General features: G+C 44.6%; 1 protein-coding gene across 2 annotated transcripts in view; it reads left to right on the top strand.

Annotated features, from left to right (window-relative positions):
* The window catches only part of Tmtc1 (transmembrane O-mannosyltransferase targeting cadherins 1), a 148,384-nt gene that overhangs the window by 88,088 nt on the left and 36,337 nt on the right, over positions 1-23,959 (top strand). The gene's annotated exons all lie outside the window — the stretch shown is intronic.

Genomic DNA, 23,959 nt, shown 5'->3' with positions numbered 1-23,959 from the left:
TTATAGTCAGTACTCTACTTCCACTTATAACTAATTGAGGTTACTGGGTGATTTCCTCCCCCTGCCCTCTACCCCCAAAATATAAAACTGGACAAAGTATTGAATGCATTTCAAAAATGACCCAAGGTAGCAAAGAACTGGAAAGCCTTTCCTCATGTAAGCAGCTGCTGTACCAGGTAAAGGTGTAGGACCTTGTCGCTGGTGGCCTGGCATCTGGTCTGGTTCTGGTTCTGGTCTGGAGTCTCCACCAAAGAATTGATCTGAGACAAGGGCTGGGTGGCAGAGTAGTAGAGGGTCCTCAAAGGGAAAGGTTGCCATCAGCACTTGAGTCAAGAAACCCAAGAGCCTTGTGCTTTAAGTCAGTCTATCTTTTATTTTCTAGGAAGAGTGCTTGAGTATCCTCCATTGCGGATGTTTAAGCTAATTAGGGTTTGATGGCTAGGTCTGGATTTTATAATTCAAGCCATTTTGCAGACACGTGGAATGATCATTCCCAGGTTGTTTTTTAATCAGATGCACTAGATGCAAGTAATCCTTATGCACTATAAAACAGGCACTTGGGAGTCAGAACCAATCACCTTCCCTTTACAGACCCCACCCAGATGCAGACAACCACAAGAGCTAAGGTGACAACCAAAGTGGGGGGCATTCCAAGAGTGACTCATCTCACACCTTTCTTGGATGCCCCAACTTTCCGACTCAGCCTGAGGGGCCAGACCTGGTGGTAAACTTCCCAAATGTGTTGGGTGGGAGGACCTGGTTTAGTTTGGAGGCGCTGCAGAGCAAATAGAATTACATTGGGAGACCCTGCAGATGAGCATGTGATGGCGGCCAGAGTGAAGTCCTCTCCACGCATCTGTGGCTGATGGCTTAACAGTGCGTCCATGAGGAGCCCCCTGCAGGCCCAGCCAAGTTAAAACCTGAGGAGACGGATGCTGCAGGCTTGAATGGAGTCTTTGACTCATGCGTGGATTGGGTCGCAGCATTTGGAAGCTTCTAGCTTGAGTGAGGGCTTGTGTCAGATCACCTGTGACTGATCAGGAAGCTGTGAAGGTCTAGGAGGGACCCCCGGGACCCAGGCCAAGCCAGACATCGCCAAAACCAAACCTCCAACTGGTCAGCCCTTCACAGAAAATGGAAATTGTCCTAATGACTCAACCCTATACAGACTTGGTTTTCCTTTTATTCTTCCTTTTTCTTTTTCTATCTTTTTTTTTTTTTCTGCAGTAGGGTTTGAACTCAGGGCCTTGCTAGGCTTGTGTAATAGGGAGGTCAGATCTGGCCAGTGCCATCATTAACTGTGGAGGGACTTCAGGTTGACTCCAGCTCTGATAAGAGCAGGAGCCAACTCCATCTCCACTAAGCTCTCCCCCACCCTATCCAGGGAAGCTCCCCTTTATTATGATAAGTTATGTAAATTGACCACCTGAGGCCTGGGAGCTTCAAGGGAACCTGTGCCCTCCCATGGGTAGGCGTATCCACCTGCATCATGTGAGCCCCGCCAAATCCATGCGCCAATTCTAACTAGAATGATAGGTTGGTTCAAATAGATACTATGAGACAGACTGTAACTCTATTGGCCACCTGCGTGTGGCCCAGCATGCTCTGTAAGTGTTGTATCCTCATTGGTCACCTGTGTGTGACAGGTTTGTCTGTGATGTTTGCCTTATAACCAGGCTGGAAGGCCACATGTACACGCTGTTCCAGCTCCCGAGTCTGGGCTGCACATGTAGTCAGCAGTTTCGGCTCCTGAGTCTGGGCTGCGACCAAGGCCGGTTGGTTCACTTTTTGTTCACTTTTTACTTCCCCAATAAATCTGTCTTTTTGTCATCTTGTAGCTGGAGACTGTGTGGTGAACTCTTGGGGGAACCAGGAATCCCCTCCCTTGGAGGGGGGGACCCACTCTACTTCACTTGCCTGTTTGGCTGGCGCTCTGCCACTTGATGTAGACTTCCAGCCCAGCTTTTTGGTAGTTATTTTAAAGATGGAACCTAATGAACTTTTTCTTCATAACCTGGCTTTAAACCACAATCCTCTGGATCCTGGGCTCCTAAATAGGTATGAGCCACCATCCCACAACTAGGATGAGTTCTTTTTTACAGTGATTTTGTGTGTGTGTGTGTGTGTGTGTGTGTGTGTGTGTGTGTGCGCGCGCGCGCGTGCGCCTGGCCACTGTTCTTGAGCCTTTTTGTGTTCAAGGCTAGCGCTCTACCACTTAAGCTATCACACCATTTCTGGCTTTTTTCTCAGTAGTGTATTGGACATAAGAGTCTCATGGACTTTCCTGCCTGGGTTGGTTTTGAACCACCATTCTCAGATGTCAACCTCCTGAGTAGCTAGGATTACAGACAGGCTTGAGCCACCAGCACCCATCTAATGAATTTTAAAGTGAACAAATTTGTTCTCATCTTTTGTGATGAGGGTATTTTATGGGAATCTGTACATTGTAGAGGTAAAGGATATTTGAGTTCTGATGGCTGTTTGTCTTATCAATGAGAAGTGAGCAGGGGAACTGTAGGCTGAATGTGTACAGGAGGTTTCTTTGTGAGTCTTCCAGATTTGATGTCAGCTTGGACTTTTAGTAAAAAGTGACATATACCAGGAAGATTGTCAGTCTGACTTGGTTGTTTTGGGAAGTTAGTACCATTGGGTTTGTTATTACAACTTGTCACTTTCCCATGTCTTTTCAGTCTTTAATTGGAGATAAGAGTTTGAAGCCAGTGTGGGTTGGCTTCAAACTGTGACCCTCTGATCTCAGCCTTCTGCATAGTTAGGATTATGAAGTGAGCTACCAGTGCCCAACATTTAAGATACTTTTATACCTATTAAATAATCTTGGGGTATACTTGTAAAAGGAAAACACAAGAAAGTAGACAGTGTCGGGGTCCTTCACCCCCAGCGCTCTCCTGGCCAGTGGGAGAGGCAGGGAAGCATGCCTTGACCTAGGCGGGCCAAGAAAAGATGAAGAGTCCATGGACTGCCCGCACCCAGCCCCACTCTCGCTGAGGACAATCAGACAGCCTGGGAGAGTGTCACGCAGGGTCTCGCTTTATTGGGAGGAGCTTTGGCCTTAAAACAGCAGGAGGGGGAGGGGTGTGCTGGCACCTAGCTAGGAGCTATGAGGGGGCAGCCTGAGCTGTCTGTCAAGGGTGGAGAGCCGAGGGACCAATCCTAAGAGGCGGCCTAATTCTATGTGAGCCCACAGGACCGCCTCCGGTTTCACCTCCAGGCGCCATCTTGGCCACATGTGGTCCCAAGGCTGGGAGGCAGGACCAGCTAGAACCGCCTTTCTGGTTCTGCATAATTGCCCCCACGTGACCCTGGGGTGGGGACACACAGGCGGGGCCAGCCCGTGCCCCACAGACAGGGCTTAGAAATAATGTGATATTGGTAACAATGGTCTCACGATGCTGTGGGTGTCTTTTAGGATTGTATATTAGGATCTCAGCTCTACCCCTCTCTCACTCTTAAGTTTGGGCCTTTGGTTCATTTTTAATGGAATATACAGTTTTGTCCCAGTTTATCTTATCCATTCTCCAGGTCTGACTTGTTTCCAGGGCTCAGAGCAACATAAATCACAGGCTGCAGCTCTGAGCCCTGGAAACAAGCCAGTCCTGTAAATGAGCCAGTCCTTGTGTTCATGTAGAGAAGTTGTACAGCCAGTGACAACTTAGTGAGTAGGGGAATGGAGTGGGGATGGGGCAGAGGCATCTCTCAGATGTCATTGCCCATGTTCCCCACCCCAACACCTCACTCCTCCAAAGCTCAAGATAGCTGATGCCCAGGCCAGATACTGTTGTGCCAAGTCGCAAGACCACCACCAAGAAGACCACCGAGACTCAGACATTCCGAAATGCAAAAGCAAGGCAAGGCTTTATTTAAGCGAGCTGCAACTCGGGCCTCTTCCTACCCACTGACACAGCCGAGGTTAGGAGGGAGCCTCGAGCTGTGATTACACAGGGCTTATAAAGGCAAAGAACAAGGTTACAAGAATCAGGTGTGCAAGCAAGCAAGATTAGGACACAGGTACAAATCTGATTGGCTCAGGGTTCGATTCTAAAATGGGGTTCACGTGGTAAAATGGGGCCTGACTTCAAAGTCTGGCACTTCATTCCCGCCTTTTTCTTTTTGGTACCTTGGGAGCCAATCATGGCTCCATTCTGTCCATTTCAATGGCTTGCATGTCTAGGGGATGATATAGAGGTAAGGCATGGGCCAGTAGGGCCCAATGTAGTAACCAAAGGGCCTGTCACCATTTCTTACAAGTATAGTCTCTGTACCTCTGTTTTGCTTGCCTCTAGTTTATCCTGCCTCATCTTCCCAGAAACAACTCTGGTCCCTCGGTTTTAAAGGGGGGCTGATGGGTGAAGATCATCCATCTTCTGTAACTTCTTCAGGCTCACTCAGGGGCGTTGACCTTACCTAGCCAGGAACCTATAACCTTAGTCTACTTTACCAAGGGACTGCAGGATTACTGCAAACTGAAAATTAACTTTCAGCTATACAGACTTACCATTAGCTGTATAGTGTTTAGTATCCAAATGTAAGCAACAAAATAACACATAAACTTCTCAGCTTTGCTCTAAGGGTCGGGTGGCTATACCCGTATTCCTGAGCAAGCCCAAAACTACCTAAAATAAGGGGGTCACCTCACTTTGGAGTGAGCTGCCAAAATAACATCAACACTAGCCAGGGTAGTAAGGAAAGAATGCAAAAAGAAAATTATAACAATATTCAGTCTAACTTTCTTTTCTTGAGGTGAAGGCGAAGCGGGTGAGTTGGGTGGTGCTTGGAGACCTCCCATGATCCACCACAGTAGTCGTCATACAGGGCAAAGGGGTCAGCTGGCCTGGCGTGGGAGCAATGAACCCAAGTGGCGATGCCGTCTAGGGTTCCTTCCACCGTGGTTCTAAGGATTTCAGTCCCCTGGTCTGAATAAATGGGGGGTAGGGACAGAAGCAGAATCATATAATGCCTTAAGTTGGGGTCACATTCTTGTGCATGAGCTGCAAATAATCGAATTTACACAAAAATTCAGCATTATCCAAATCAGCAAGCAATTCAGTCTGAAGGCTAGGGATAATGGGCGGGGGGTACCCGTACATTATTTCAAAAGGAGTAAAGCAAAGCTGATAGGGAGAATTGATTACTCTAAGCAGAGCAAAAGGAAGGAGTGACACCCAGTCTGCGCCAGTCTCTAAGGCCAATTTAGTTAAGGTCTCTTTTAGGTCCACCCATCCTGAAAAGGTGTCTACAAAAACTAGCAAATATTTGTAATTTCTGTGAAATCTACTTCCCAATACACACCTGGCCTATTCCCACAGAGGCGAGCTCCTTTAGTAATCTGTTGATTGGGGGCATTGGCAAGCTGACAGGCCTTGCAATTTTTAACAATATCTTCAATAAGTTGATCTCCTTGTCTAATTTTCACCTTGGAGTGTCAGAGCAAGTCCTGCATTTTTTGGGTTCCCATGTGAGAAACTCAGTGGATTCTCTTAAGGATCCCCTTACCCAGCCCTTTTGGCAGGATAAGTTTCCCTTCACAAGTTTTCCACCAGTCATTGTTTCCTTCTCTGTCCAGGGGTTTTGTGGGCCATGGGAATTTTCTTTATCCACTCCAAGCCTTCTTGGGAATACTGGGGCACAGGAGGCAAAGCTCGTGGCCCAGGGTCTACTAAAGTCTGTTCCCAGGAAGTCTGACTTGTCTGGCTGATTTAGGCAAAGGGATTTTCAGCACAGTCTACGTGCATCTGACAGCCAACGCTTGCTCTCTTTTAATATGAAGCCCAGATGGGTGACTTCAGGTTTACAAATTTGTGCCTTTTAACATTCCAGTTTGTAAAAGCATTTTCCTGATTGGCTGGGGAACTGATCTCTGATGACCTAAAAAGTTACCTTTGCAGGCCTTTAACACATCTCAATAAGGACACAATCTCAGGTCTACAAGCTTTAAACAGATGTATCAGCTTAAAATTCTCACTGCCAGTCAGAGCTTTGAGTAAATGCGGGGGGGTGAGATTTTAATCTATCCTCTCATTTGACAAACTTCCCCTTACTACCCACTATCACAGATGACTGGCAAGTTCCTGCCCAGTAGACAGACATGGGCATTGGAAAGGCATGCTTACGAACTATTCTTCTAGGACTTCCAGGCTTTGATTAACTTTTGAAAGGCCAAACAGGAGTGACTCTAGGATCTGACACCATCCCTGTCATCCAAGCAGTGGCTTACTGCCTCTGGATGCTCCATCACTTTTGTCCCAGAAGGAGTGACTTTCCACTGGACTTGGACTCAGGGCCTGAGCACTGTCCCCCAGCTCTCCAGCTCAAGACTAGCACTGTACCACTTTTGAGCTCCATACCACTCCGTTACCAGCACTCTGCTAGCTGATTAGAGACAAGTCTCTCACAGGGACCTTTCTCTGCCCAGGCTGGCTTCGAACCGCAGATTTCAGATCAGTGAGTCTTACAAGGGGCCACTTTACTCCAATTATAAGCAACAAGGTGGTCCACACAGAAGTAGTTTTTAAGCATGCTCTCTTACCTGGAACTTATTAAGGGCCAGTATTACATCTCGACAAACTTGTAGGAATCACCTGTGCTTCTCTGTGGGCCTGCTGGAAATGGTTACAAAAAACCTACAAAGAAGCTGGAATGGCAATTAAACATTTTGGTAGCCATAATTCTCCTTTTCTCACTTTGCAATAATTATTTAGGACAATTTTACTTCCAAATTTCTTATCTAGAAATGTATTCCTGATTTCCAAAGCCTTTTTAACACTAACAACATTTTAGCTTTTATCTGCATTGGAAAAACTGAAGCTCACAGGCATTCTGAAACGAGGTGCCGCCCTTTGCCTACGGGCTGCTTGTTTCAAAAGAGCCTCTTTTTTTTTTTTCTTCAGTCCCAGTTACTGCATGGCATGAAGACCTTTGAATTTTTCCTTAATGCAAGAATTACAATTAGAAATACTTATCCATTCAGCTTTCCAATATATTAGTGAGAAACATTGGCCCATTTTGCCATTTCTTCCTACATACATAGAGTTAATGAGAGTTTACTTCTATTCCCATTAGTTTAGTATATATATATATCCCTTTAAAATCCAAATTTCTGACACTTAGCTGATTTTTTTTAAATTTTAATTAAAGAACCCTGAGAAATCCTTTAAAGCATTTGGTAATGCCCAAACTTGATGACCCTTTGACTTTAAACAAACTTAGTTTTGCATCATACTGCAGTCTTGAACATGTTCACACTCACACATGCACACACACATACATTTTCAAAAGATCTTAAAGCGCACAGAATTAGCATCGGCCATACATTTTAAGACAAAAACATTTAACAAATGATTTTAGTATTCTCCAGCCTCATTTTCCAGGGCTTGATAGTTTTAGTAAAACATTTTTAGTCTTAGTAAAACATTTTAGCACACCAAACAGTTTTCTGCTTAAGAAGGCTGGGTGGAGGTCCCCCTAGAGTTCTTTTTTGCCGACATTCTGATTGACTGATTGTGGGCTGTCACCTGTACATCTTTCCAGTGAGCTAAAGTCAAGTTCAGGGGAGTGGAAGGAATGTTCCCCATCATCCGATTGTCAGTCAGGCACAGCGCAAGAAAGAAACACACAAAAATAATCACAGGCACAAAGACCAGACAACACTTACTGACAGACTTAGGGAGCCGCGGCTTACAGGTTCGACTGTGTCTCTCCTGCCCCTGTGAGGGGGCACACCACACAGTCTCACTGTGTCTCTCCTGCCCCTGTGAGGGGACAGACCACACAGTCTCACTGTGTCTCTCCTGCCCCTGTGAGGGGGCAGACCACACAGTCTCACTGAGTCTCTCCTTCCCCTGTGAGGGGGCACACCACACAGTCTTGAGGCTCTCTCTCTCCCGTTCCTGTGTAGGAGCGGACCAGACAACCCCGAAAATAGAGTGGACTGGACGGGCACCCGTTAGAAGGGCCTCCCGGTGCAGTCCTTCAGGTTCAGGGTGGTAGTGGGAAGCCTGAGCCCCCTGTGGAGGGCTTGAGGTGTCCCTCAAGTCCTCCAGGACTGCCCATACGAGCATTCCACTCTGGCTGGTCCTTCACTACCTTCAGGTTCAGATTCAGGCGGCTGGTCAAAACAGAAAACAAAACTACAAATCACACAGACACAGACACACAGAATGAACTGCCCTATTTTCTTACCTTCGGAATCTGGGGTCTCGGAGGTCTCTGGGGCCATCCCAGACGAGCCCCCAAATGTTGTGCCAAGTCGCAAGACCACCACCAAGAAGACCACTGAGACTCAGACATTCCGAAATGCAAAAGCAAGGCAAGGCTTTATTTAAGCGAGCTGCAACTTGGGCCTCTTCCTACCCACCGACACAGCGGAGGTTAGGAGGGAGCCTCGAGCTGTGATTACACAGGGCTTATAAAGGCAAAGAACAAGGTTACAACAATCAGGTGTTCAAGCAAGCAAGATTAGGACACAGGTACAAATCTGATTGGCTCAGGGTTCGATTCTAAAATGAGGTTCACGTGGTAAAATGGGGTTCACGTGGTAAAATGGGGCCTGACTTCAAAGTCTGGCACTTCAATACAAGCCAAAGCTGTTTAAGGAAATTTTCCTCACATCTCAATGGGAGATGGAATAATAGTCACTCTTAGAAAGGGATTATTTGGCTGAGTGCAGTAGACTCCCACCTGTAACCCTGGCTATTCAAGAGGTTGAGATCTAAGAATTGAGGTTTGAAGCCAGCCCTGGCAGGAAAGTCCATGAGACTCTTATCTCTACTTAAACACCAAAAAATCTGGAGCCATGGCTCAAGTGGTAGGCACTAGCTTCGAGGAAAGCTCAGGGACATCACCCAGGCCCTGAGTTCAAACTCTAGGAACAGCTCAAAACAAAACAAAAAAACAAAGGGATTATGTATATATTAACAGGCTAACCTTGTTCCCCAAATGGAACCACATATTAGCCACATATGAGAGTTAAAATACTACAATAGGATAATGTTTGGATTTGGCAAATGTGTGTGTGTGTGTGTGAGAGAGAGAGAGAGGGGGGGGGGGAGGGACAGACTGGGGCTTGAACTCAGGGCCTTGAGTTCTTGCTTGGCTTTTTTCTCAAGGTTGGAGCTCTTCCACTTGAGTTATATTTCTACTTCTGGCTTTTTGCTCACTCATTGGTATAGAGAGTCTCCTGGATTTTTCTGCTGGGGCTGGTTTCACACTATGATCCTCAGATCTCAGCCTCCTGAGTAGTTCAGATTACAAGTGTCAATTACCAGCTCTCAGCTGCTGGTTGCTTTTTATCTTCTTCTTCTTAAAGAATAAAATGGTACATATTTGAATCTTTGTGGCCTGGGCATCTGGGACAACTATTTCCCTTTAACAAATTAGCCTACTCCTAGGGTAGAATTGCAATACCATTCTAACAATTTTTAATTTAATTTTTTATTGTTATTATAAAGATGAAGTACAGAGAGATTACAGTTTCATAAATCAGGTAAAGAGTACATTTCTTTGTGGACAGTGTCACCCCTTCCCTTGCTCTCTCCCAGTTTTTCCCTCCCATCCCCACTCACAAGTTGTAGAGTTCATTTCCAACAGTGTCCAGTGAGCACCATTGCTGCATTTGCTCACCCTTTGTCCCTCCATTTCTGTGTGTCCCCTTAACCTTCCAAAGAGAGATAAATGAACAAATGAGACAAAAAGAAAACAAACAACAAAGAAAAAAACTTTTCCATTTTCTGGAGTTCATTTTAATAAATATTATTTTATATGATCAGATGCACAGAGACCTTTAGCCTTTGTGTCTTCCTATGAGTATCTATAACCTGAATGTTGAACTGAACATAATTTCATGCATCTGGAAATTATTTTGTGTTTAGCTCAGGTTACAGTATTATTGTAGCCCATCAATCACTGAACTTCCAGAATAGCCATTATGAAACCTGGTAAAACAAGCATCGTGTTTTCATACCAAATGGAGCATGGGGATGAAGGTTGCATTGAATAGTGGGTGGCTCTTGTCCAGCTCGGATGCTGTTTCTTTTGGCTAGCATTTCTCTTTTTAGTTCTCACTCTCTGAAAGTAGTATTCTAAACTCAGTTCATGGAAATCCTCCTTAGACTTGTGGAATGCATTTGCCTTCCCCAGCCGATACACTCCCACCCTCAGGTTACCTTTGTTCCCACTGATAGAAGAGGCCCTGGTCATGACCTGCCATGACTCCCGTGTCCATTGACAACCAGCGCTACATACAAATAAGCCGTTGTGAGAGATCAGCACCTCTCAACCTTGATTAACCACTAGTCAGTGCCCTTCACTGGCATCATCTGTTTTGTGCAGACTCCATTCTACTTGGGTCACAGTTCACTGACTCAGTAACTGTAGTCAGTATTGGTCTTTAGGCTACACTGTTAAACCTCAAATTGTCTTTGTCATTTTTCTGGTGACAGTGTGAAAATTCAGTATTGGGAAATAGAGAGGCTGGGTTCACCCATTGCCACTGGTTCTTCACACGTGAGTGTGTGTGTACGCGCGTGTGTGTGCATGCACATGTGTGCTAGTCATGAGGCTTGAGCTAAGGGACTGAGCACTATCCGGAGATTTTTTTCCTCAAGGCTAGTTAGTGCTCTAACACTTGAACCACACTTCACTTCTGGCTTTTTGGTGGTTAATTGGAGATTAACCAGTCTTTTCAGGTTGTCTTCAAATGGGATCCTTCCATCTTAGCTTCCTGAGTATCTAGGATTATAGGTGTGAGTCATGGGCATACTTTTTCACTTTTCTTTTTTTTGGTTGGTCGTGGGGCTTGAACTCAGGGCCTGGGCACTGTCCCTGAGCTTTTGTGCTCAAGGCTAGCACTCTACCACTTTGTGTCATAGCACTACTTCCTGTTTTCTGGTGACTAGATATAAGAGTCTCACATACTCTCCTACCTAGGCTGGCTTTGAACTGTGATCCTCAAATCACAACCTCCTGAGTAGCTAGGACATGAGCCACTGGCACCTGGCTTCATACTTTTTTATGTCATTGTGTGGCCTTGTGTGATATAAGTTGCATTGGACCTTGTGTTTTGTGATTCATGACCACTCACATCGAGGGAAAGCAACCTTCCTTCGTACTGAGGCTGTGTGTGTGTGCGCACATGCATGCGTGCGTAGAGCTGTCCCAGGTTCCAGGTTAGGAGTCCTGAGGCTGAGATGCGGGGAGGTGTGGAGTGGAGTGACTGGCTGTGACCTGCTGGGGGCTGAATTTTGTGGCCGCCAGGTTGTTGGCGCTGGCCTCACCTGGCCTTCCTGTACCATGTGGGAGGTCAAACCAGGGCAAGCCTCGAAACATAATCTGAATTCCTGACAGCTGTCTTCGTAGTCATTGTCATCACTGCCATGGTGAGATTGTCACAGCTTCACTACAGGAGTACTGTAAGGTCTCCTCCCTTCATATTGTAGAAGTGGCAATCATAAAAATCTGAGCAGGATGCTGATGGCTTACTCCTGAAATCCTAGTTCCTCAAGATGCTGAGATCTGATGCTCATGGTTCAAAGCCAGCCCAGGCAGTCAATTCTGTGAGACTCTAATCTCCAGTTCCAGCAAAAAGCTGGAAGTAGAGCTGTGGCTCAAGTAGTAGAATATCGGACTTGAGCAAAAAACAGTAAGCAAGAATATGGGCCCTGAGTTCAAGCCCTAATACTGGCACAAAAAGAAAAGAAAGAAGTCAAGCAAGAAAGAAGAAATCTCATTATTACCTTTATAAAGTCTATATTTTACAAGGCCCAGCCTATGTCATCAGAAACTCTGTGTGACATTACTGTTGATGAAAACTCACCACCGTCACCATCATTCTTTCTCCCAGCCTCCTCTGTGCCAGGAGACAGGAGTGCTTCCCAGTAACAATCTTCCACGTGTTTATTGCCCATGCCTAAGTGTGGAAAGCTAAGATATTCAAAGGTACTAGAGGGACACAACATAACGAGAACTACTGCTAGTTCCTTGAGGGAGAACCAGCAGTAGCAAACAGTAGTGATGGATGTGTAAATGAACAAGCCTGCAAATGTGAGAAGTATTGATACCATCTAGGGTTTAGGGTTGTATTATCCACTGATTTGGGAATTTAAAGGCAGGTGTGTTTAAAGCAAACATAGATTTATTTGAGAGCAAGAGAAAGAGTGAAATAGACGCCTTGTGCACAGAGGACTCTCAGAACCATGTGTGCACAGTCTTTCAGGGACTGCTAGACATAGAGTACTTGCCTGGGTCTGATTGCTGGAAGAATAGACATGGACTGTAGGAGTCTAATGATTGGTTCCCTCGCCTGGGACTGTGAGCCCGAAAGTTTCTTTATGATTGGGTTCCCGTCTCTGCTCACAAGTGTGGAAGGGGCTCCTGATTAGAGGAGAAGCATGCATGTGGCCATGGCTGCAAAGGGAGCATGCATCTTGCTATCTGCCTCCATTTGTAGCCAGTGAGCACTGGCCTCTGTCTTCTATCCCTAACTGTCTAACTGGGACGGCCAAACTTCCCCTCATTATGGGTGTCTTTTTAGACATATTTAAAAACATAAAAGTAGATTTAAAAGAGGAATTAACCTGAGGAGATGGTGGGAAATGAACCCAGAATTTCATACATGGAAGTCAGACTGCATCCTGCCATTGAGCTACCCCCTCGGCTCTCCTTATCACTCAGAACCTCATTGTCCTTAAAGCCCTTTGCTCTGTTGCCTCTTCTCCCTTGCCCTCAGTGGAGACGCTGGAAAAGGACAGGCATTAGAGAGGCAGCCTTTCCTCGGTGCTTTGTAAACTAGAGCTCCTTGATTCAAGGCTTCCTGAGGCTTTCCTTTTCTGCTTGTGATTAATATGCCACTTGTGAAGTTATTCTTGTGCCATCGCTGAAAGTTGTACAAATCCTTCTCCCTGGTGTTAGTGTATGCATGGTTGACTTGCAACTGGAACATTCTGTGTAGTTTTTGATCTGGAATTTTGCAGGAATTCCTCAGCATCATTAAATAAGCCTCTATTATTTGCTTTCACAGAGCAATTACATTTTCACAAGTCACACTGTTTAATAAGACGTAACTACTCCTCTGATGTGTATGGCTGTGTTGGAAGAAGCTCTGAGTTTATTAATGGAAGAATGAGATAGTTGTATAATCTCAAAAGGAGTTTTCAGACCTAATTAACAGCTTGCCTTCTCTTTTGGGGTGGGGGCAGTCCTGGGGCTTGAACTGTCTTCTTTTTGTTTAAGGCTAGCACTCTACCACTTGAGCCATAGCACTACTTCTGGCTTTTTCTATATATGTGGTGCTGAGGAATCCAACCCAGGGCTTCATGTATGCGAGGCAAGCACTCTACCTCTAGGCCATATTCCCAGCCTTGCCTTCTTTTTCTTGATTTGAATGCATTGTGATTCTCAGCAAGAGTTAGTACGGTCTACAGAAAGTGCCACTTTTTGATTGGTAATTATTTCTCTTACTTAAATGATTCATTTTTTAGAAGGGCTATCTCTGACCACATAGCTATCCATTGCTTCTAATGGTTTTTATACTTAAAAAGGTCAAAAGGTATTTTTTCTTATTCCCCAAGTCATTCTGTGCTTTGTATTTCCATTAGGACATTAAGTTTTATTTAAAGAACCACATTTTGTTTCCATTTTGTTCCAAGAAGACCATGGAATATGTAATTAGCACCCTTAGAGATGAAAATAGCACTAACAAGCCACATAGAAGTAGACAGAAAGCTTTCTGGGTTGCATGTTGAAGGACAGCTCTTCACTTTTGTGCTTGCTGAAGAGGCTGCCCAGAGTATTAGAAGAAAGCAGGCTTGTAAGATGAGCCTTCATGTTACTGCACAGCAGTCTTGACAGTAAGTTCTTCAGAGCATCTTTCTCATTGCTAATGAAGAAGAATAATGGGGGTGGCACATGTGCCACCTCCCCCCTGCCGAGTAGGTGCCACACCCATTGACTACACCTGGAGGTCTCCAATTAGCTTTCTGAAATTTAACTCCCAACTTCTCTAGTGAGTCTGGTTTTCTCAACTGTGCTTTCCACTTTCAGATTTTTACTGTTTACCTGAGCCAAACCTTCAGATTCTCTCCTTTTATGTGCATGTTCTTTTTCAAAACTCAGATATAGTCTGTGGGAATATCCTGCCTAACTCTATATGAGATTATATCTTTGACACTGAACACTTTCTACCACCTTCTCTGAGGCCACTGAGTACAACCTAGCATCCCCTTACACCTGGATTCTTTTCCCATTATTATTGTGACTAGTCTGGCTGGCCCTGCTCTGTGTGGTTAGTCCTATCTCTTCTCAACCTACTTGTTAGAATGCTTATCTCAAAATATCAGAAATGCCCCTCTTGGATTTAATGTTTTCTAGGAACTTTTTGTTTATCTCAGAGGAAGTCAAAATCTTGATAATGCCTAGAACGTTCTCCATGCTTGGCCTGGTGCACACCCACCTTATTGTCTCTTATTTCTTCCTGAACTCATTTCCTCCTCTTTTGCGTGGGTGTGGGTGTGTTGCTCCTGTGCATGCTAATCTTGGGGCTTGAACTCAGGGACTTGAGCTCTCACTTGGCTTTTTCTGCTCAAGGCTGGAGCTCTACCACCTGAGCTGCACCAGCTTTTTTGGTTGTTAATTGAACATGTTTCTGCTCTGGCTGGCTTCAAACCACAATCGTCATATCCTAGCCTCTTGAGTAGCAAGGATTACCAGCGTATGCCATCAGCATCCAGCTACCAAATTGTATCTTTACCTTCCTTACTAGTGATTTTGCTGGGTGGAAACGAAGCAGTTCTGCCTCATAGTAGGTCTTCCTTAGAAAATTCGTGATGAATTAATTGCTGGGGAACAAAACAGGAACTTGAAGTTTATGATAGACCTGCGTGTGTCTGTTATAATGGCAGTATGTGATGTCACTTGTGGGAGAATGTCATCTGAGGCTTGCTCTCACTTTTGAATCCCATCTGGCTCCAATTGCCAGAGGCCACTAATATTTATAAAAGGAAAGAACCAACAGAACAACTTTACTTTTATTATTATTATTATTATTAGTAGTAGTAGTAGTAGTAGTAGTAGTATTTTGCCAGTCCTGGGGCTTAGACTCGGGGCCTGGGCACTGTCCCTAGTTTCTATTTGCTCAAGGCTGCCCCTCTACCTCTTGAGCCACAGGTCCACTTCTGGCTTTTTTTGTTTATGTGGTGCTGAGGAATCGAACCCAGGGCTTCATGCATGCTAGGCAAGCACTCTACTGCAAAGCCACATTCCCAGCCCAAGGGGGCAACTTTAAATGGCCATATTGGCCCCATCAGCTTGTAATGCAGTATTGGCATTTGCTATTCAATTGTGATTCATTGGGAAGTGATTATTCATGCCAGCCTCCTTGGCATTATTTCAAAAATTCTCAGTTGCATCGCACCACTGTTCATTTGCTTGACGTCTGAGGTTTAAACCCCTGGTGGCTTGGTCCACAGCATTCAGTGCATTATGACAGCATGCATGCAGTGGTGGAGCAGAGCTGCTCACCCCATGGCCACCAGGAAGTAGCAAGGGACAAGAGGGAGCCAGGGCAGCCTTGGACAGCTCCTCCGTGTGCACTCACCCAGTGACCTCACTTCCTCCTGTGAGGCCCCACCTCTTAAAGGATCTATCACTGCCCCCAGTGTGCCAGACTGATGACCAAGTATTTGACTGGGGCCAACACTAAGTTCCTAAAATGAGGCAGGAATAATCATTTGGGGTGGGGGGGGAGGCGGGGAGAGAGCATATGCTGGTACTCAGGCCCCTCTAGCTCTTACTTGGCTTTTTTCTTTTCATTTTTAATTTCTTTAGTGTTACTATAAAAGTGATGTGCAAAGGGGTTACAGTTGCATAGGTCAGGTAAAGAGTACATTTCTTTTTGGACTTGGCTTTTTTCACTCAAGGCTGCCACACCTCCACTTCTGGTGTTTTGCTGGTCAATTAAGAGATAAATTTCATGGACTTTTCTGCTTGAGACTTCAAAACATGATCCTCAGATCTCAGCTTCTTCAGTTGCTAGGATTACAGAGGTGAGCCACCAGCTCTTGGCTCATTTTTATTCCCTCTGTAAGTATTTTATTAGGAACCAAGATGGATTTCCATACACAAGCCAAATGAGGAGTGGATTTAGCTTTGATGAAATGGAAGAAACAGGCAGAGAAGAATTGTGACATTTTCCCAGGCAGCTTTGTTCCTGTGAGACGCTACATGTCTGGTTTTCTACCCCTGGCCCCTGCTCAAGGCCTGCAGCATCCAGAGTGGGGGCACAGACTGCTTTCAGAGAAATAAGAGGATGTTTTCTTTCTTTTTGCCACTGGGAATGGACAGTACATCAGGAAGAATATTATGATACATTCTCCATAATATATGATATGATATTCTCCATAATAATATGCTGTATTCTCCACCATATAGTATATATTCTAAAAATTAATGAGAAGGAGGAGCCTCAAGGAATGAACATCATTTTCTCAGCTAGTGAAACTTTCAAAAATTTAGGTAATATTTCCTAAAGACTGGACTTCACACACACACACACACACACACACACACACACAACTGCAGAGATATTACTCTGCTTGTAAGTGACCAGTTTAATAATCCTATCTCCTAAAAGTTGAACAATGATACAAGTGGGATTTGCTTGAATAACTGAATTTTTGGAACTACTATGAAGGTAGATTTGGTCCTGTCACTTGTCAGTGCACTCCATATTCAAATAGCTTCTATAATTAAAATGTGTTGCAATACATTGGAAAAGCCTCATTTTTCTGCTTCTGAAATGTACAATGATAAAAATATGATGGATGCCGCATGCTGGTGGTTCACTGTAATCCTTGTTATTCAAGAGGCTGAGATTTGAGGATCACAGTTTGAAGCCAGGAAAGTCTTGTCTCCAATTAACAACCCCACAAAAAATCTGGAAGTGAGCAGGGCACTGGTGGCTCATACTTGTACTCCTGGCTACTCCAGAGACTGAGATCTGAGCAACGCAGTTCAAAGCCAGCCCAGCCAGTAGTAGTTTATCTCCAATAAACTACTCAGAAAACGTAGAAATGGTGCTGTTGCTCCCAAGTGGTAGAGAGACAGCCTTGCCGAGCAAGAAAGCCAGGCCCTGGGTTCAAACCTGATGGATAATTGTTTCCCCGTCTGCCCATGGTGATTAAAAGGTACTTTTCACAAATTACCGACATAACTGAATGACACCCCCCTCACCTGTGGCTGGGTTAAACAGCCCCCTACCCTTGCCACAGCTTTAAAGTGCTAATTTCTCTGACTAATGGGTGTAAATGAAGGTCCTACCAAAAAATGGTATCAAACACTTGTAATTTTCCAAATGCAGATCTGCACACACCTACTTTTATTGTTAAAAAGCAAGAGAGACTTGTACTTCACAGGGTCAATTTCCACCCAATGGCAACATTTGACATAGGTGAAAGAACTTCCTCCAATGATTACTGAAGAATCTATGAGATTCCAGATTAATCAATCCAAAGTGTGGGTGGAAGTGTGGCTCCAGTAGATCCCAGCTTAGCTAGTAGGAGGCCCTGAGGATAAACCCACTTACAGTACTGTGTGTTCATGGGGGAGGATGCAATCAAAAGTTTCCTTAGCAAAACAAACAAACCAGAAGCCAAGAAGTGTAGAGTGTTGGTTTATGCACGCTGTGATTTTCATCTAATCTGCCTTTGGCGCAGGAGCTCTGGCCGGAGAAAATGGTTGTTTAAATTGATGGAGAAAAGACATGTTGCATACAAGGGCCTCTTGTCTCAGAGGGGGTTCACTTCTTTATTCATTTCCCGCTTTAAAACTTTGCATCCTGTGCATTCTGAGTCAGTACCATCACTCTTGGGAAGGGAGAAATGATATCACCCGCCTGAGCCAAGCCCATTTGGCTTGGTTGCCAGGCTGCTGTGATCCTGAACAAAACCATATTCCCAACATAACTTGTGTTCCTGTGACACTGTGGCTCTTAGGCCCAAATCAGGATTCCGCTCACTGTGTGTTCCTTAAGAAATGGGCGAGCAAGATAAACAGAAAGCCCACAGACTGGGAGAAGATCTTTACCGGACATTCAACAGACAAAGGCCTCATCTCTAAAATATATGCAGAACTAAAAAAATTACCTTCTTCCAAAACAAAACTGCAAAGAACCAATAGCCCCCTCATCAAGTGGGCTAAAGACTTACAAAGAGACTTCTCTGATGAGGAATTGAGAATGGCCAAGAGACATATGAAAAAATGCTCTACATCACTGGCCATAAAAGAAATGCAAATCAAAACAACATTGAGATTCCATCTCACCCCAGTAAGAATGTCATATATCAAGAAAACTAACAATAACAATTGTTGGAGGGGATGTGGCCAAAAGGGAACCCTACTTCATTGTTGGTGGGAATGTAAACTGGTTCAGCCACTCTGGCAAGCAGTATGGAGATTCCTCAGAAGGCTCAATATAGAACTCCCCTATGACCCAGCAGCCCCACTGTTGGGTATCTATCCAAAAGCCCACAAACAAAATCACAGTAATGCCACCAGCACAACAATGTTCATCGCAGCACAATTTGTCATAGCTAGAATCTGGAACCAACCCAGATGCCCCTCAGTAGACAAATGGATCAGGAAAATGTGGTACATATACACAATGGAATTTTATGCCTCTATCAGAAAAAATGACATTGTCCCAGTTGTAAGGAAATGGAAGGACTTGGAAAAAATTATACTAAGTGAAGTGAGCCAGACCCAAAGAAACATGGACTCTATGGTCTCCCTTATTGGGAATAATTAGTACAGGTTTAGGCAAGTCATAGCAGTGCATCACAAGGCCCAATAGCTATACCCTTATGAACACATAAGATGATGCTAAGTGAAATGAACTCCATGTTATGGAGACAATTGTTATATCACAGTTGTAACTACTTTCAACGTCCCATGTGTATCTGTAGCTTCTATTATTGATGATGTTCTTGTATCACCTTCCTGTGGTTGTACCTACACTATCTCTGTAATCTTATCTGAGTATATTGGAAACCATGTATACTGGTATTGGAAGTAGGAAATTGAAAGGGAATACCAAATTTGACAGACACAGGGTAAAAAAAGACAAACAACTACAAAAGCAATACTTGCAAAACTGTTTGGTATAAGTGAACTGAACACCTCCGGGGCGGGGGGAGGGAAAGGGGGAGGAGGGAGGGGGTATGAGGGACAAGCTAACAAACAGTACAAGAAATGTATCCAATGCCTAACGTATGAAACTGTAACCTCTCTGTACATCAGTTTGATAATAAAAATTTGAAAAAAAAAAAAAAAAAGAAAAGAAATGGGCGAGCACCAGGCACCAGTGGCTCATGCCTGCAATCTGAGCTGCTCAGGAGGCTGAGATCTCAGGTTCACAGTGCAAAGCCAGCAATGGGCAGAAAAGTCCATGAGCCTTTTATCTCCAGTTACCAAGAAAAGAGCCAGATGTAGGAATGTGGCGCAAGTGGTAGAGCTGCCAGCATTGAGCAACACACAATGCAAGAGCTTGAGGTCCTGAGTTCAAGCCCAGTGCCAGCACCAAGAAGAAAGAAGAAGGAAGAAAAAGAGGAGGAATCGGGGGAGAAGGAAGAAGAAGCAATGATGTGAGCCACTGAGATACAGCTCTTTACTTTCTAAATTCCCCCTAGTTCAACATGGCCCTGATTTTCCTTCTCACTTTCATTGAGGTCAGATCCTAGATCTTGTTGAAGTCCTAAGAAGTGGGCTTTGATGTTTGATATTGTGATTGCAGCAACAATTCAAAACTTCCTCTTCCCTAGTCCAGAGTGATTTTTAAATGTAAAACTCTCACAACAGTGTTTATCTTGACTGTTTCTGTGAATCTTTTACAGTTTTAAAGATTTTGTGGCCCTAAAAGTGAGAGGCCCTATAGCCCACACCTGTAATCCTAGCTACTTGAGAGGCTGAGATATGAGAATCATGATTTGAAGCCAGCCTGAGCAGGAAAGTCTGTGAGACTCTTATCTCGAACTAACCAGCAAAAAAGCAGTAGTGGAGCTGTGGCTCAAGTGGTAGAACACCAGCCTTGAATGAAAAGCTAAGGGACAGTGTCCAGGCCCTGAGTTCAAACCCCAGGACCAGCACCAAAAATAAATAAAAGAATGAATGAATAAATGAGAGGTTTACTCAATCACTGAAATGCTGAGACCACTTGAAGACAGGGCCTCCCAGGGTGCCCTGGAGAGGGCTCCCATCAGCCCAGCTGTGTCTGAGTTCTCCCTCCATCCCATGGTCCCTCATTGCCGCTCATTCAGCTTGAGTCCTGGAAGATCACAGCATTAGCTTCAAAGGGAGAATAGACAGAGGGTTCAACACCAGCATAGGTTTTCAGGGGGGCAAAACTGCAGAGCCTCCAGCTAGAGCTAGAGACTCACTCCTTGCTTATAGTCAGGTATTTACAGTGGGTCCTTGGGAATGCTAGTATTGCCTGGTGGGGGCTGCCATGAAAGTAACTAATAGTGAGATGTAATAGATGGCAAGTGCTAAGGGTCATAGCTGAGAAAAGGCAGAATGAAGCAAGGTGTCAGTCCAAAGCCCTGGTCTTTTGCCAGCCAAAGGTTCCATCAGGGAGAGAAGGTAGGGTGAAGTGGGCTTCAGTCAAGTTCAAGTGGGCTGGCAGGCAGCCCAGGGTGAATGAATTAACTCGGTATAGAGATCACACAGAATTACTGCCCCCAACGGCGGAGCTCTTTCCACAGTTCTTCCTCTGCCTTGACAAGGCCTGTTCTGGTCTTGCCAGTATTCGTAGCTTCTGGGTTGGTGTTTGGAGGATGAGACCAGTTTCCTGTCCACCTGGTACAGTCTGTGTATCATCTCTTTCAGATGATACACAGTTCCAATTCAAAAGCCTTTCAGGATGGGAGGTTCATGCTGTTCGTTTGTGTGTGTACTGGTGCTAGGGTTTGAACTCAGAACCTTGGCATTGGCCCTGGCTCTGGACTTTGTTTTTTGATCAAGACTAGTGCTATACCACTTGAGCCATAACTCTACTCTGGCTTTTTTTTGTTGTTGTTGGTGGTGGTGGTGGTTAATTGGAGGTAAGAGTCTCAGGGACTTTTCTGTCCAGGGTGGCTTTGAACTGCAATCCTCAGATCTCAGCCTTCTGAGTAGCTAGGATGACTGGCGTCCTCCTTACTTTATGCTCTTTGAAATAAACTGCACATGGGATTCATTAAAGCGGAGACTTACAGATAATTCCTTGTGGACAAAAGTGAGTACATTGGCAGGTAACTCCCAGAACAGATGAATTATCTAGGAAGAGTCAGGTGAATGTAAGGAAGCAGAAAAGCAGCCTACCAGGGAATTTTGGCCTGTAGAACTTGCAGGTGGCAGGATAAGCTGATAAACCAAAACCTGCCTGGCAACAATGGATCAGAAACTGGTGCACTGTCTGAGAAGTTAGGGATTACATATGTCTCTTAGTGAATGGTAACAAGATCTCCAAGGGTGGCTTGGGGATGACCTGAGGTCCTTTGTGGCCTTTAGAGTGACTTCTCACAGGTGTGCTGCGCCCGGTGTGGGCATTTTTGCTGATTATAGTTTTGATTATTAAAATCTTTTACTTTGACCAGGCAGGCACCAGTAGCTCATACTTGTAATCCTAGCTACCTGGGAGGCTAAGATCTTGAGGATCACGTTTCAAAGTCAGTCTGGGCAAGAAAGTCTGTGAGCCTCCTATCTCTCCAGTTAACCAGAAGAAATCCAGAAATGGAGCTGTGACTCAAGTGGTAGAATGCTAGACTCCAGCACAAAAGTTTAGAAACAGTACCCAGGCCCCAAATTCAAAGCCCAAGAAGGGCACAAAAAAAAAAAACCCAAAACAAACCAAAAACAACAGTATCTACTTTGTAATTCCTATTAGGGAATTTTAGTTATATCCTAGAAGATCATTTCTCTATTCTTTCCAGTTACTAAAAGGAATAAACTACCCAAAATGTTTATGATTATAGGAAATATTGAACACTATAATATGGAAAGTTCTTTTTGGCCTAAAAAAAAAAAAAGAAGAAAAAGAAGAGAGAGAAGAACCAGGCACTGGTGGCTCATACCTATAATCCTAGCTACTCAGGAGGCTAAGATCTAAGGATTGTGGTTCAAAACCAGCCTTGGCAGGAAAGTCCATGTCTGTTATCTCCAATTAACCATCTGAATTAGAACTGTGACTCAAAGGACAGTGTGGTAACCTTGAGCAAAAGGGCTCAGGGACAGTGCCCAGCCCCAGGCCTGGCACACACACATATACATACAAAAACCATCCAATACATGAAAGCTTGTTTTAAATAGAAGTTTTCAAAGGCATCTATTTTACAAAAACATAGAAAATGGTACCCACTAGACACTATATTGGAAATAAACTATACAACTTGTGGATGGGGATGGGAGGTGTGAGCTACCCAGTGCAAACTCTATGTTTTCTTTAAAAAAAAAAAAAATTACTGTTAGTCAGGGGCCGGTTGCTCATGCCTGTAATCCTAGCTACTTAGGAGGCTGAGATCTGAGGATTGTGGTTCAAAACCACCCTAGGCAGGAAAGTCCATGAGATTCTTATCTCCAGTTAATCACAGAAAAAGCCAGAAGTGGCACTGTGGCTCAAGTATTGAAGAGTGCTATCCTGAGCAAAAGGAGCTCAGGAACAGTGCCCTGGCCCAGAGTTCAAGCCCCAAAACTGGCAAAAAACAAACAAAAAACAATTATTTGTATATCATGTTAGCAGTAATAAAACTTTTCATGAATTTTTTATGATTAATTCTTGACAAGTTAATTGAATTAATTATACAAAGATTAAGAAAAATCTTTGCGAGGCTAGGAGTGTGGCTTAGTGGTAGAGTGCTTGCCTAGCATGCATGAAGCCCTGGGTTCGATACCTCAGCCCCACATAAACAGAAAAAGCCAGAAGTGGCACTGTGGCTCAAGTGGTAGAGTGTTAGCCTTGAGCAAAAAGAAGCCAAAGACAGTGCTCAGGCCTTGAGTCCAAGCCCCAGGACTGGCAAAAAAAGAAAAGAAAAGAAAAGAAAGACCCCTTTGCAAATATGAGGGAAAGTCCTTTACCAATTGAATGATTTTTTTGTTTTCTTTCTTTCTTTCTTTCTTTGTTTTTTTAATTTTTGGTGCTAGTCCTGGGGCTTGAACTCAGGGCCTGGGTGCTGTCCTGAAGCTTTTGTTCTCAAGGCTACCACTTTATCAACTTGAGCCCTAGCTCCACTTCTGGCTTTTTTGCTGGTTAATTGGAGACAAAAGTCTCAACAGATTCTTCTGCCCAGATTTCATTCGAACCTTAATCCTCAGCTCTCAGCCTCCTGAGTAACTAGGATTGTAGATGTGAGCCTCTGGTGGCCAGCTTGAATGAATTTTTACAGTGGGTTTTTATTACCAGAATACATTGGGCTATACTTTAGTACTTGTTTTTGTGCTAAGAACCCCACATTGCTGGCAGGAGTTGTACCATTGCCATTCCTGTCCTTTGTGGCAAGATGGGTTCTCTGGGTGGTGTGTATTGTTGGTCTCAGGAGGTGTTTGCTGTTAGAGGACGTGATTTGTGTCTCTGTTCTACCAGCCTGATTCCACCCTGCTGCTTGATGCCTGGCAGACCTGTCCTCCATAAACATAGCCAGTGTGAGAAGCAGGGTTACCACGAGGCACACACACAATGTCAGGCTGTGGTCAGGGCCCACGGTGTGTTTGTGGTGGCATGTGTGGGTGCATGATATGACAGCTGATCAGTTACCAATGACATCTCCAACAAAGAATTTTGAATGAAGACACACACACAATATAAAAATGCAGAATTTAATCGAGGTGGGGAGAGGGAGGAAGGGAGGGAGACAGCGCAGAGTGTGGAGCACGGGAGCCTGAGCAAGGGACATGCACTCTATTACAGCTCATGTTAAGTGGCTTC

Source organism: Perognathus longimembris, chromosome 1 (assembly GCF_023159225.1).
Source record: "Perognathus longimembris pacificus isolate PPM17 chromosome 1, ASM2315922v1, whole genome shotgun sequence".
NCBI lineage: Eukaryota > Metazoa > Chordata > Mammalia > Rodentia > Heteromyidae > Perognathus > Perognathus longimembris.
The sequence above is the reverse complement of the archived record's forward strand: the minus strand, read 5'-3'. Positions and strand labels throughout refer to the sequence as shown.